General features: G+C 32.2%; 15 non-coding genes across 15 annotated transcripts; all 15 read left to right on the top strand.

Annotated features, from left to right (window-relative positions):
- Positions 1–769: 769 nt before the first annotated feature.
- Positions 770–842, top strand: TRNAV-CAC (transfer RNA valine (anticodon CAC)). Its single transcript has one exon. It is a non-coding gene; the product is annotated as a tRNA-Val (tRNA).
- A 1371-nt stretch (positions 843–2213) lies between these two features.
- Positions 2214–2286, top strand: TRNAV-AAC (transfer RNA valine (anticodon AAC)). The gene has a single exon. It is a non-coding gene; the product is annotated as a tRNA-Val (tRNA).
- A 645-nt stretch (positions 2287–2931) lies between these two features.
- Positions 2932–3004, top strand: TRNAV-AAC (transfer RNA valine (anticodon AAC)). Its single transcript has one exon. It is a non-coding gene; the product is annotated as a tRNA-Val (tRNA).
- An 868-nt stretch (positions 3005–3872) lies between these two features.
- TRNAV-CAC (transfer RNA valine (anticodon CAC)) lies at positions 3873–3945 on the top strand. The gene has a single exon. It is a non-coding gene; the product is annotated as a tRNA-Val (tRNA).
- Positions 3946–4371: 426 nt separating this feature from the next.
- On the top strand, positions 4372–4444 carry TRNAV-AAC (transfer RNA valine (anticodon AAC)). Its single transcript has one exon. It is a non-coding gene; the product is annotated as a tRNA-Val (tRNA).
- Positions 4445–5310: 866 nt separating this feature from the next.
- TRNAV-CAC (transfer RNA valine (anticodon CAC)) lies at positions 5311–5383 on the top strand. Its single transcript has one exon. It is a non-coding gene; the product is annotated as a tRNA-Val (tRNA).
- A 427-nt stretch (positions 5384–5810) lies between these two features.
- On the top strand, positions 5811–5882 carry TRNAV-AAC (transfer RNA valine (anticodon AAC)). The gene has a single exon. It is a non-coding gene; the product is annotated as a tRNA-Val (tRNA).
- An 868-nt stretch (positions 5883–6750) lies between these two features.
- TRNAV-CAC (transfer RNA valine (anticodon CAC)) lies at positions 6751–6823 on the top strand. Its single transcript has one exon. It is a non-coding gene; the product is annotated as a tRNA-Val (tRNA).
- Positions 6824–7250: 427 nt separating this feature from the next.
- Positions 7251–7323, top strand: TRNAV-AAC (transfer RNA valine (anticodon AAC)). Its single transcript has one exon. It is a non-coding gene; the product is annotated as a tRNA-Val (tRNA).
- An 868-nt stretch (positions 7324–8191) lies between these two features.
- Positions 8192–8264, top strand: TRNAV-CAC (transfer RNA valine (anticodon CAC)). The gene has a single exon. It is a non-coding gene; the product is annotated as a tRNA-Val (tRNA).
- Positions 8265–8691: 427 nt separating this feature from the next.
- On the top strand, positions 8692–8764 carry TRNAV-AAC (transfer RNA valine (anticodon AAC)). The gene has a single exon. It is a non-coding gene; the product is annotated as a tRNA-Val (tRNA).
- Positions 8765–9632: 868 nt separating this feature from the next.
- TRNAV-CAC (transfer RNA valine (anticodon CAC)) lies at positions 9633–9705 on the top strand. Its single transcript has one exon. It is a non-coding gene; the product is annotated as a tRNA-Val (tRNA).
- A 430-nt stretch (positions 9706–10135) lies between these two features.
- On the top strand, positions 10136–10208 carry TRNAV-AAC (transfer RNA valine (anticodon AAC)). Its single transcript has one exon. It is a non-coding gene; the product is annotated as a tRNA-Val (tRNA).
- Positions 10209–11076: 868 nt separating this feature from the next.
- TRNAV-CAC (transfer RNA valine (anticodon CAC)) lies at positions 11077–11149 on the top strand. The gene has a single exon. It is a non-coding gene; the product is annotated as a tRNA-Val (tRNA).
- Positions 11150–11578: 429 nt separating this feature from the next.
- TRNAV-AAC (transfer RNA valine (anticodon AAC)) lies at positions 11579–11651 on the top strand. Its single transcript has one exon. It is a non-coding gene; the product is annotated as a tRNA-Val (tRNA).
- The last annotated feature ends 404 nt before the right edge of the window (positions 11652–12055 follow it).

Genomic DNA, 12055 nt, shown 5'->3' with positions numbered 1-12055 from the left:
CAATGGTACTTCCCGACTCCATAGTGATGAGATCTTCAAAAGTCAGTTTCTGTATTGTAGTGGTTATCACATTCGCCTAAAACACAAAAGGTCCCCAGTGCGAAACTGGGCAGAAATGTGGTGTTATCTTTAGAATTTTAAAACAAGGGATTTTTGGTTGAAATGCCAAATAAAAATGCAATCATATAAAAAGTTTATTTCAGAATGCCATAATGTATGTCAAAGATCAATTTTTATTGGATGGCGGGAGATGCTGTTTCCATGTAGTTTCTGTTGTGTAGTGGTTATCACGTTCGCCTCACACGCGATAGGTCCCCAGTTCGAAAATGGGCAGAAACATATTTTGTTACCTAAACACTTTGAATTCAATAATTTATATTTTGATAACTATCTACTGTTGCATTGCTCAATGAAAAAGCAAGCAAAAATCATATTGCAGAATATCAAAAGTCAATTTCCCTTCTACCATGCATATTGGATGGTGTTGCATTCATGAAGTACCTGTAGTGTAGAGTTATTCACATTTACCCAATATGCATAAGGTCCCCCTTCAAAATTGGTCAGAAATACATTAAAAAAAGATTTATTTAGTAAATACAATGATCAGAATTGATAATAAGTGAATGTGTCCTCTTGAAATGCAAAGTGGAAAAATAGCGTCAAAATTATTAGAAAATAGGAAAAAAAGTTTAGAAAAAATTATATTTCTAAGAAAAGCATGTGTCATTTGTACTTCCAGACTAGATAGTGATGGGACCCACAAGAGTCAGTTTCTGTAGTGTAGTGGTTATCACGTTCGCTTCACACGCGAAAGGTCCCCAGTTCAAAACTGGGCAGAAACAATCTTTTAGCTTTAGAATTTTAAAACAATGAATTTTTGGGTAAAATGCTCAATAAAAATACAATCAGATAAAAAGTTTATTTTAGCATGCCATACTGAATGTCAAAGATCATTTTTTATTGGATGATAGTCGCAAATTTTTCATGTAGTATCTGTAGTGTAGTGATTTCATGTTTGCCTCACACGTGAAAGGTCCCCAGTTCGAAATTGGCAGAAACATATTTTGTTACCTAAACACTTTGAATTCAATAATTTATATTTTGATAACTATATACTGTTGCATTGCTCAATGAAAAAGCAAGCAAAAAATCATATTGCAGAATATCAAAAGTCAATTTCCCTTCTACCATGCATATTGGATGGTGTTGCATTCATGAAGTACCTGTAGTGTAGTATTATTCACATTTAGCGAATATGCATAAGGTTCCCCTTCAAAATTGGTCAGAAATACATTAAAAATAGATTTTTTTATTAAATACAATGATCAGAACTATTAATAAGTGAATGTGTCCTCTTGAAAAGCAAAGTGGAAAAAATAGCATAGAAATTATTAGAAAATAGAAAAATAAGTTTAGAAAAAAAAATTCTAAGAAAACGGTTTGCCAATGGTACTTCCCGACTCCATAGTGATGAGATCTTCAAAAGTCAGTTTCTGTATTGTAGTGGTTATCACATTCGCCTAAAACACAAAAGGTCCCCAGTTCGAAACTGGGCAGAAATGTGGTGTTATCTTTAGAATTTTAAAACAAGGGATTTTTGGTTGAAATGCCAAATAAAAATGCAATCATATAAAAAGTTTATTTCAGAATGCCATAATGTATGTCAAAGATCATTTTTTATTGGATGGCGGGAGATGCTGTTTCCATGTAGTTTCTGTTGTGTAGTGGTTATCACGTTCGCCTCACACGCGATAGGTCCCCAGTTCGAAAATGGGCAGAAACATATTTTGTTACCTAAACACTTTGAATTCAATAATTTATATTTTGATAACTATCTACTGTTGCATTGCTCAATGAAAAAGCAAGCAAAAATCATATTGCAGAATATCAAAAGTCAATTTCCCTTCTACCATGCATATTGGATGGTGTTGCATTCATGAAGTACCTGTAGTGTAGAGTTATTCACATTTACCCAATATGCATAAGGTCCCCCTTCAAAATTGGTCAGAAATACATTCAAAAAAGATTTTTTTAGAAAATACAATGATCAGAATTGATAATAAGTGAATGTGTCCTCTTGAAATGCAAAGTGGAAAAATAGCGTCAAAATTATTAGAAAATAGGAAAAAAAGTTTAGAAAAAATTATATTTCTAAGAAAAGCATGTGTCATTTGTACTTCCAGACTAGATAGTGATGGGACCCACAAGAGTCAGTTTCTGTAGTGTAGTGGTTATCACGTTCGCCTAACACGCGAAAGGTCCCCAGTTCAAAACTGGGCAGAAACAATATTTTAGCTTTAGAATTTTAAAACAATGAATTTTTGGGTAAAATGCTCAATAAAAATACAATCAGATAAAAAGTTTATTTTAGCATGCCATACTGAATGTCAAAGATCATTTTTTATTGGATGATGGTCGCAAATTTTTCATGTAGTATCTGTAGTGTGGTGATTTCATGTTTGCCTCACACGTGAAAGGTCCCCAGTTCGAAATTGGCAGAAACATATTTTGTTACCTAAACACTTTGAATTCAATAATTTATATTTTGATAACTATATACTGTTGCATTGCTCAATGAAAAAGCAAGCAAAAAATCATATTGCAGAATATCAAAAGTCAATTTCCCTTCTACCATGCATATTGGATGGTTTTGCATTCATGAAGTACCTGTAGTGTAGAGTTATTCACATTTACCCAATATGCATAAGGTCCCCCTTCAAAATTGGTCAGAAATACATTAAAAAATTTTTTTTAGTAAATACAATGATCAGAATTGATAATAAGTGAATGTGTCCTCTTGAAATGCAAAGTGGAAAAATAGCGTCAAAATTATTAGAAAATAGGAAAAAAGTTTAGAAAAATTACATTTCTAAGAAAAGCATGTGTCATTTGTACTTCCAGACTAGATAGTGATGTGATACACGAGAGTCAGTTTCTGTAGTCTAGTGGTTATCACGTTCGCCTAACACGCGAAAGGTCCCCAGTTCGAAACTGGGCAGAAACAATCTTTTAGCTTTAGAATTTTAAAACAATGAATTTTTGGGTAAAATGCTCAATAAAAATACAATCAGATAAAAAGTTTATTTTAGCATGCCATACTGAATGTCAAAGATCATTTTTTATTGGATGATGGTCGCAAATTTTTCATGTAGTATCTGTAGTGTAGTGATTTCATGTTTGCCTCACACGTGAAAGGTCCCCAGTTCGAAATTGGCAGAAACATATTTTGTTACCTAAACACTTTGAATTCAATAATTTATATTTTGATAACTATATACTGTTGCATTGCTCAATGAAAAAGCAAGCAAAAAATCATATTGCAGAATATCAAAAGTCAATTTCCCTTCTACCATGCATATTGGATGGTGTTGCATTCATGAAGTACCTGTAGTGTAGTATTATTCACATTTAGCGAATATGCATAAGGTTCCCCTTCAAAATTGGTCAGAAATACATTAAAAATAGATTTTTTTATTAAATACAATGATCAGAACTATTAATAAGTGAATGTGTCCTCTTGAAAAGCAAAGTGGAAAAAATAGCATAGAAATTATTAGAAAATAGAAAAATAAGTTTAGAAAAAAAAATTCTAAGAAAACGGTTTGCCAATGGTACTTCCCGACTCCATAGTGATGAGATCTTCAACAGTCAGTTTCTGTATTGTAGTGGTTATCACATTCGCCTAAAACACAAAAGGTCCCCAGTTCGAAACTGGGCAGAAATGTGGTGTTATCTTTAGAATTTTAAAACAAGGGATTTTTGGTTGAAATGCCAAATAAAAATGCAATCATATAAAAAGTTTATTTCAGAATGCCATAATGTATGTCAAAGATCATTTTTTATTGGATGGCGGGAGATGCTGTTTTCATGTAGTTTCTGTAGTGTAGTGGTTATCACGTTTGCCTCACACGCGAAAGATCCCCAGTTCGAAACTGGGCAGAAACATATTTTGTTACCTAAACTCTTTGAATTCAATAATTTATATTTTGATAACTATATACTGTTGCATTGCTCAATGAAAAAGCAAGCAAAAAAATAATATTGCAGAATATCAAAAGTCAATTTCCCTTCTACCATGCATATTGGATGGTGTTGCATTCATGAAGTACCTGTAGTGTAGAGTTATTCACATTTACCCAATATGCATAAGGTCCCCCTTCAAAATTGGTCAGAAATACATAAAAAAAAATTTAGTAAATACAATGATCAGAATTGATAATAAGTGAATGTGTCCTCTTGAAATGCAAAGTGGAAAAATAGCGTCAAAATTATTAGAAAATAGGAAAAAAGTTTAGAAAAAATTATATTTCTAAGAAAAGCATGTGTCATTTGTACTTCCAGACTAGATAGTGATGGGATACACGAGAGTCAGTTTCTGTAGTGTAGTGGTTATCACGTTCGCCTAACACGCGAAAGGTCCCCAGTTCGAAACTGGGCAGAAACAATATTTTAGCTTTAGAATTTTAAAACAATGAATTTTTGGGTAAAATGCTCAATAAAAATACAATCAGATAAAAGGTTTATTTTAGCATGCTATACTGAATGTCAAAGATCATTTTTTATTGGATGATGGTCGCAAATTTTTCATGTAGTATCTGTAGTGTAGTGATTTCATGTTTGCCTCACACGTGAAAGGTCCCCAGTTCGAAATTGGCAGAAACATATTTTGTTACCTAAACACTTTGAATTCAATAATTTATATTTTGATAACTATATACTGTTGCATTGCTCAATGAAAAAGCAAGCAAAAAATCATATTGCAGAATATCAAAAGTCAATTTCCCTTCTACCATGCATATTGGATGGTGTTGCATTCATGAAGTACCTGTAGTGTAGTATTATTCACATTTAGCCAATATGCATAAGGTTCCCCTTCAAAATTGGTCAGAAATACATTAAAAATAGATTTTTTTATTAAATACAATGATCAGAACTATTAATAAGTGAATGTGTCCTCTTGAAATGCAAAGTGGACAAAATAGCATAGAAATTATTAGAAAATAGAAAAATAAGTTTAGAAAAAAAAAATTCTATGAAAACGGTTTGCCAATGGTACTTCCCAACTCCATAGTGATGAGATCTTCAAAAGTCAGTTTCTGTATTGTAGTGGTTATCACATTCGCCTAAAACACAAAAGGTCCCCAGTTCGAAACTGGGCAGAAATGTGCTATCTTTAGAATTTTAAAACAAGGGATTTTTGGTTGAAATGCCAAATAAAAATGCAATCATATAAAAAGTTTATTTCAGAATGCCATAATGTATATCAAAGATCATTTTTTATTGGATGGCGGGAGATGCTGTTTTCATGTAGTTTCTGTAGTGTAGTGGTTATCACGTTTGCCTCACACGCGAAAGGTCCCCAGTTCGAAACTGGGCAGAAACATATTTTGTTACCTAAACTCTTTGAATTCAATAATTTATATTTTGATAACTATCTACTGTTGCATTGCTCAATGAAAAAGCAAGCAAAAATCATATTGCAGAATATCAAAAGTCAATTTCCCTTCTACCATGCATATTGGATGGTGTTGCATTCATGAAGTACCTGTAGTGTAGAGTTATTCACATTTACCCAATATGCATAAGGTCCCCCTTCAAAATTGGTCAGAAATACATAAAAAAAAATTTTTAGTAAATACAATGATCAGAATTGATAATAAGTGAATGTGTCCTCTTGAAATGCAAAGTGGAAAAATAGCGTCAAAATTATTAGAAAATAGGAAAAAAAGTTTAGAAAAAATTATATTTCTAAGAAAAGCATGTGTCATTTGTACTTCCAGACTAGATAGTGATGGGATACACGAGAGTCAGTTTCTGTAGTGTAGTGGTTATCACGTTGCCTAACACGCGAAAGGTCCCCAGTTCGAAACTGGGCAGAAACAGTCTTTTAGCTTTAGAATTTTAAAACAATTAATTTTTGGGTAAAATGCTCAATAAAAATACAATCAGATAAAAAGTTTATTTTAGCATGCCATACTGAATGTCAAAGATCATTTTTTATTGGATGATGGTCGCAAATTTTTCATGTAGTATCTGTAGTGTGGTGATTTCATGTTTGCCTCACACGTGAAAGGTCCCCAGTTCGAAATTGGCAGAAACATATTTTGTTACCTAAACACTTTGAATTCAATAATTTATATTTTGATAAATATATACTGTTGCATTGCTCAATGAAAAAGCAAGCAAAAAATCATATTGCAGAATATCAAAAGTCAATTTCCCTTCTACCATGCATATTGGATGGTGTTGCATTCATGAAGTACCTGTAGTGTAGTATTATTCACATTTAGCCAATATGCATAAGGTTCCCCTTCAAAATTGGTCAGAAATACATTAAAAATAGATTTTTTTATTAAATACAATGATCAGAACTATTAATAAGTGAATGTGTCCTCTTGAAATGCAAAGTGGACAAAATAGCATAGAAATTATTAGAAAATAGAAAAATAAGTTTAGAAAAAAAAATTCTATGAAAACGGTTTGCCAATGGTACTTCCCGACTCCATAGTGATGAGATCTTCAAAAGTCAGTTTCTGTATTGTAGTGGTTATCACATTCGCCTAAAACACAAAAGGTCCCCAGTTCGAAACTGGGCAGAAATGTGCTGTTATCTTTAGAATTTTAAAACAAGGGATTTTTGGTTGAAATGCCAAATAAAAATGCAATCATATAAAAAGTTTATTTCAGAATGCCATAATGTATGTCAAAGATCATTTTTTATTGGATGGCGGGAGATGCTGTTTTCATGTAGATTCTGTAGTGTAGTGGTTATCACGTTTGCCTCACACGCGAAAGGTCCCCAGTTCGAAACTGGGCAGAAACATATTTTGTTACCTAAACACTTTGAATTCAATAATTTATATTTTGATAACTATCTACTGTTGCATTGCTCAATGAAAAAGCAAGCAAAAATCATATTGCAGAATATCAAAAGTCAATTTCCCTTCTACCATGCATATTGGATGGTGTTGCATTCATGAAGTACCTGTAGTGTAGAGTTATTCACATTTACCCAATATGCATAAGGTCCCCCTTCAAAATTGGTCAGAAATACATTAAAAAATTTTTTTTAGTAAATACAATGATCAGAATTGATAATAAGTGAATGTGTCCTCTTGAAATGCAAAGTGGAAAAATAGCGTCAAAATTATTAGAAAATAGGAAAAAAGTTTAGAAAAAATTATATTTCTAAGAAAAGCATGTGTCATTTGTACTTCCAGACTAGATAGTGATGGGATACACGAGAGTCAGTTTCTGTAGTGTAGTGGTTATCACGTTCGCCTAACACGCGAAAGGTCCCCAGTTCGAAACTGGGCAGAAACAATCTTTTAGCTTTAGAATTTTAAAACAATTAATTTTTGGGTAAAATGCTCAATAAAAATACAATCAGATAAAAAGTTTATTTTAGCATGCCGTACTGAATGTCAAAGATCATTTTTTATTGGATGATGGTCGCAAATTTTTCATGTAGTATCTGTAGTGTGGTGATTTCATGTTTGCCTCACACGTGAAAGGTCCCCAGTTCGAAATTGGCAGAAACATATTTTGTTACCTAAACACTTTGAATTCAATAATTTATATTTTGATAAATATATACTGTTGCATTGCTCAATGAAAAAGCAAGCAAAAAATCATATTGCAGAATATCAAAAGTCAATTTCCCTTCTACCATGCATATTGGATGGTGTTGCATTCATGAAGTACCTGTAGTGTAGTATTATTCACATTTAGCCAATATGCATAAGGTTCCCCTTCAAAATTGGTCAGAAATACATTAAAAATAGATTTTTTTATTAAATACAATGATCAGAACTATTAATAAGTGAATGTGTCCTCTTGAAATGCAAAGTGGACAAAATAGCATAGAAATTATTAGAAAATAGAAAAATAAGTTTAGAAAAAAAAATTCTATGAAAACGGTTTGCCAATGGTACTTCCCGACTCCATAGTGATGAGATCTTCAAAAGTCAGTTTCTGTATTGTAGTGGTTATCACATTCGCCTAAAACACAAAAGGTCCCCAGTTCGAAACTGGGCAGAAATGTGCTGTTATCTTTAGAATTTTAAAACAAGGGATTTTTGGTTGAAATGCCAAATAAAAATGCAATCATATAAAAAGTTTATTTCAGAATGCCATAATGTATGTCAAAGATCATTTTTTATTGGATGGCGGGAGATGCTGTTTTCATGTAGATTCTGTAGTGTAGTGGTTATCACGTTTGCCTCACACGCGAAATGTCCCCAGTTCGAAACTGGGCAGAAACATATTTTGTTACCTAAACACTTTGAATTCAATAATTTATATTTTGATAACTATCTACTGTTGCATTGCTCAATGAAAAAGCAAGCAAAAATCATATTGCAGAATATCAAAAGTCAATTTCCCTTCTACCATGCATATTGGATGGTGTTGCATTCATGAAGTACCTGTAGTGTAGAGTTATTCACATTTACCCAATATGCATAAGGTCCCCCTTCAAAATTGGTCAGAAATACATAAAAAAAATTTTTTTTAGTAAATACAATGATCAGAATTGATAATAAGTGAATGTGTCCTCTTGAAATGCAAAGTGGAAAAATAGCGTCAAAATTATTAGAAAATAGGAAAAAAGTTTAGAAAAATTACATTTCTAAGAAAAGCATGTGTCATTTGTACTTCCAGACTAGATAGTGATGGGATCCACGAGAGTCAGTTTCTGTAGTGTAGTGGTTATCACGTTCGCCTAACACGTGAAAGGTCCCCAGTTCGAAACTGGGTAGAAACAATCTTTTAGCTTTAGAATTTTAAAACAATTAATTTTTGGGTAAAATGCTCAATAAAAATACAATCAGATAAAAAGTTTATTTTAGCATGCCATACTGAATGTCAAAGATCATTTTTTATTGGATGATGGTCGCAAATTTTTCATGTAGTATCTGTAGTGTAGTGATTTCATGTTTGCCTCACACGTGAAAGGTCCCCAGTTCGAAATTGGCAGAAACATATTTTGTTACCTAAACACTTTGAATTCAATAATTTATATTTTGATAAATATATACTGTTGCATTGCTCAATGAAAAAGCAAGCAAAAAATCATATTGCAGAATATCAAAAGTCAATTTCCCTTCTACCATGCATATTGGATGGTGTTGCATTCATGAAGTACCTGTAGTGTAGTATTATTCACATTTAGCGAATATGCATAAGGTTCCCCTTCAAAATTGGTCAGAAATACATTAAAAATAGATTTTTTTATTAAATACAATGATCAGAACTATTAATAAGTGAATGTGTCCTCTTGAAATGCAAAGTGGAAAAAATAGCATAGAAATTATTAGAAAATAGAAAAATAAGTTTAGAAAAAAAAATTCTATGAAAACGGTTTGCCAATGGTACTTCCCGACTCCATAGTGATGAGATCTTCAAAAGTCAGTTTCTGTATTGTAGTGGTTATCACATTTGCCTAAAACACAAAAGGTCCCCAGTTCGAAACTGGGCAGAAATGTGGTGTTATCTTTAGAATTTTAAAACAAGGGATTTTTGGTTGAAATGCCAAATAAAAATGCAATCATATAAAAAGTTTATTTCAGAATGCCATAATGTATGTCAAAGATCATTTTTTATTGGATGGCGGGAGATGCTGTTTCCATGTAGTTTCTGTAGTGTAGTGGTTATCACTTTCGCCTCACACGCGAAAGGTCCTCAGTTCAAAACTGGGCAGAAACATATTTTGTTACCTAAACACTTTGAATTCAATAATTTATATTTTGATAACTATCTACTGTTGCATTGCTCAATGAAAAAGCAAGCAAAAATCATATTGCAGAATATCAAAAGTCAATTTCCCTTCTACCATGCATATTGGATGGAGTTGCATTCATGAAGTACCTGTAGTGTAGAGTTATTCACATTTACCCAATATGCATAAGGTCCCCCTTCAAAATTGGTCAGAAATACATTAAAAAAAGATTTTTTTAGTAAATACAATGATCAGAATTGATAATAAGTGAATGTGTCCTCTTGAAATGCACAGTGGAAAAATAGCGTCAAAATTATTAGAAAATAGGAAAAAAAGTTTAGAAAAAATTATATTTTTAAGAAAAGCATGTGTCATTTGTACTTCCAGACTAGATAGCGATAGGACCCACAAGAGTCAGTTTCTGTAGTGTAGTGGTTATCACGTTCGCCTAACACGCGAAAGGTCCCCAGTTCGAAACTGGGTAGAAACAATCTTTTAGCTTTAGAATTTTAAAACAATGAATTTTTGGGTAAAATGCTCAATAAAAATACAATCAGATAAAAAGTTTATTTTAGCATGCCATACTGAATGTCAAAGATCATTTTTTATTGGATGATGGTCGCAAATTTTTCATGTAGTATCTGTAGTGTAGTGATTTCATGTTTGCCTCACACGTGAAAGGTCCCCAGTTCGAAATTGGAAGAAACATATTTTGTTACCTAAACACTTTGAATTCAATAATTTATATTTTGATAACTATATACTGTTGCATTGCTCAATGAAAAAGCAAGCAAAAAATCATATTGCAGAATATCAAAAGTCAATTTCCCTTCTACCATGCATATTGGATGGTGTTGCATTCATGAAGTACCTGTAGTGTAGTATTATTCACATTTAGCGAATATGCATAAGGTTCCCCTTCAAAATTGGTCAGAAATACATTAAAAATAGATTTTTTTATTAAATACAATGATCAGAACTATTAATAAGTGAATGTGTCCTCTTGAAATGCAAAGTGGAAAAAATAGCATAGAAATTATTAGAAAATAGAAAAATAAGTTTAGAAAAAAAAATTCTAAGAAAACGGTTTGCCAATGGTACTTCCCGACTCCATAGTGATGAGATCTTCAAAAGTCAGTTTCTGTATTGTAGTGGTTATCACATTCGCCTAAAACACAAAAGGTCCCCAGTTTGAAACTGGGCAGAAATGTGCTGTTATCTTTAGAATTTTAAAACAAGGGATTTTTGGTTGAAATGCCAAATAAAAATGCAATCATATAAAAAGTTTATTTCAGAATGCCATAATGTATGTCAAAGATCAATTTTTATTGGATGGCGGGAGATGCTGTTTCCATGTAGTTTCTGTAGTGTAATGGTTATCACTTTCGCCTCACACGCGAAAGGTCCTCAGTTCAAAACTGGGCAGAAACATATTTTGTTACCTAAACACTTTGAATTCAATAATTTATATTTTGATAACTATCTACTGTTGCATTGCTCAATGAAAAAGCAAGCAAAAATCATATTGCAGAATATCAAAAGTCAATTTCCCTTCTACCATGCATATTGGATGGTGTTGCATTCATGAAGTACCTGTAGTGTAGAGTTATTCACATTTACCCAATATGCATAAGGTCCCCCTTCAAAATTGGTCAGAAATACATTAAAAAAAGATTTTTTTAGTAAATACAATGATCAGAATTGATAATAAGTGAATGTGTCCTCTTGAAATGCAAAGTGGAAAAATAGCGTCAAAATTATTAGAAAATAGGAAAAAAAGTTTAGAAAAATTATATTTCTAAGAAAAGCATGTATCATTTGTACTTCCAGACTAGATAGTGATGGGACCCACAAGAGTCAGTTTCTGTAGTGTAGTGGTTATCACGTTCGCCTAACACGTGAAAGGTCCCCAGTTCAAAACTGGGCAAAAACAATCTTTTAGCTTTAGAATTTTAAAACAATGAATTTTTGGGTAAAATGCTCAATAAAAATACAATCAGATAAAAAGTTTATTTTAGCATGCCATACTGAATGTCAAAGATCATTTTTTATTGGATGATGGTCGCAAATTTTTCATGTAGTATCTGTAGTGTAGTGATTTCATGTTTGCCTCACACGTGAAAGGTCCCCAGTTCGAAATTGGAAGAAACATATTTTGTTACCTAAACACTTTGAATTCAATAATTTATATTTTGATAACTATATACTGTTGCATTGCTCAATGAAAAAGCAAGCAAAAAATCATATTGCAGAATATCAAAAGTCAATTTCCCTTCTACCATGCATATTGGATGGTGTTGCATTCATGAAGTACCTGTAGTGTAGTATTATTCACAT

The sequence above is a fragment of the Pseudophryne corroboree genome, chromosome 4 (genome assembly GCF_028390025.1).
Source record: "Pseudophryne corroboree isolate aPseCor3 chromosome 4, aPseCor3.hap2, whole genome shotgun sequence".
NCBI lineage: Eukaryota > Metazoa > Chordata > Amphibia > Anura > Myobatrachidae > Pseudophryne > Pseudophryne corroboree.
Note: the sequence above shows the minus strand (reverse complement) of the source record. Positions and strands in the feature narration are given on the sequence as shown.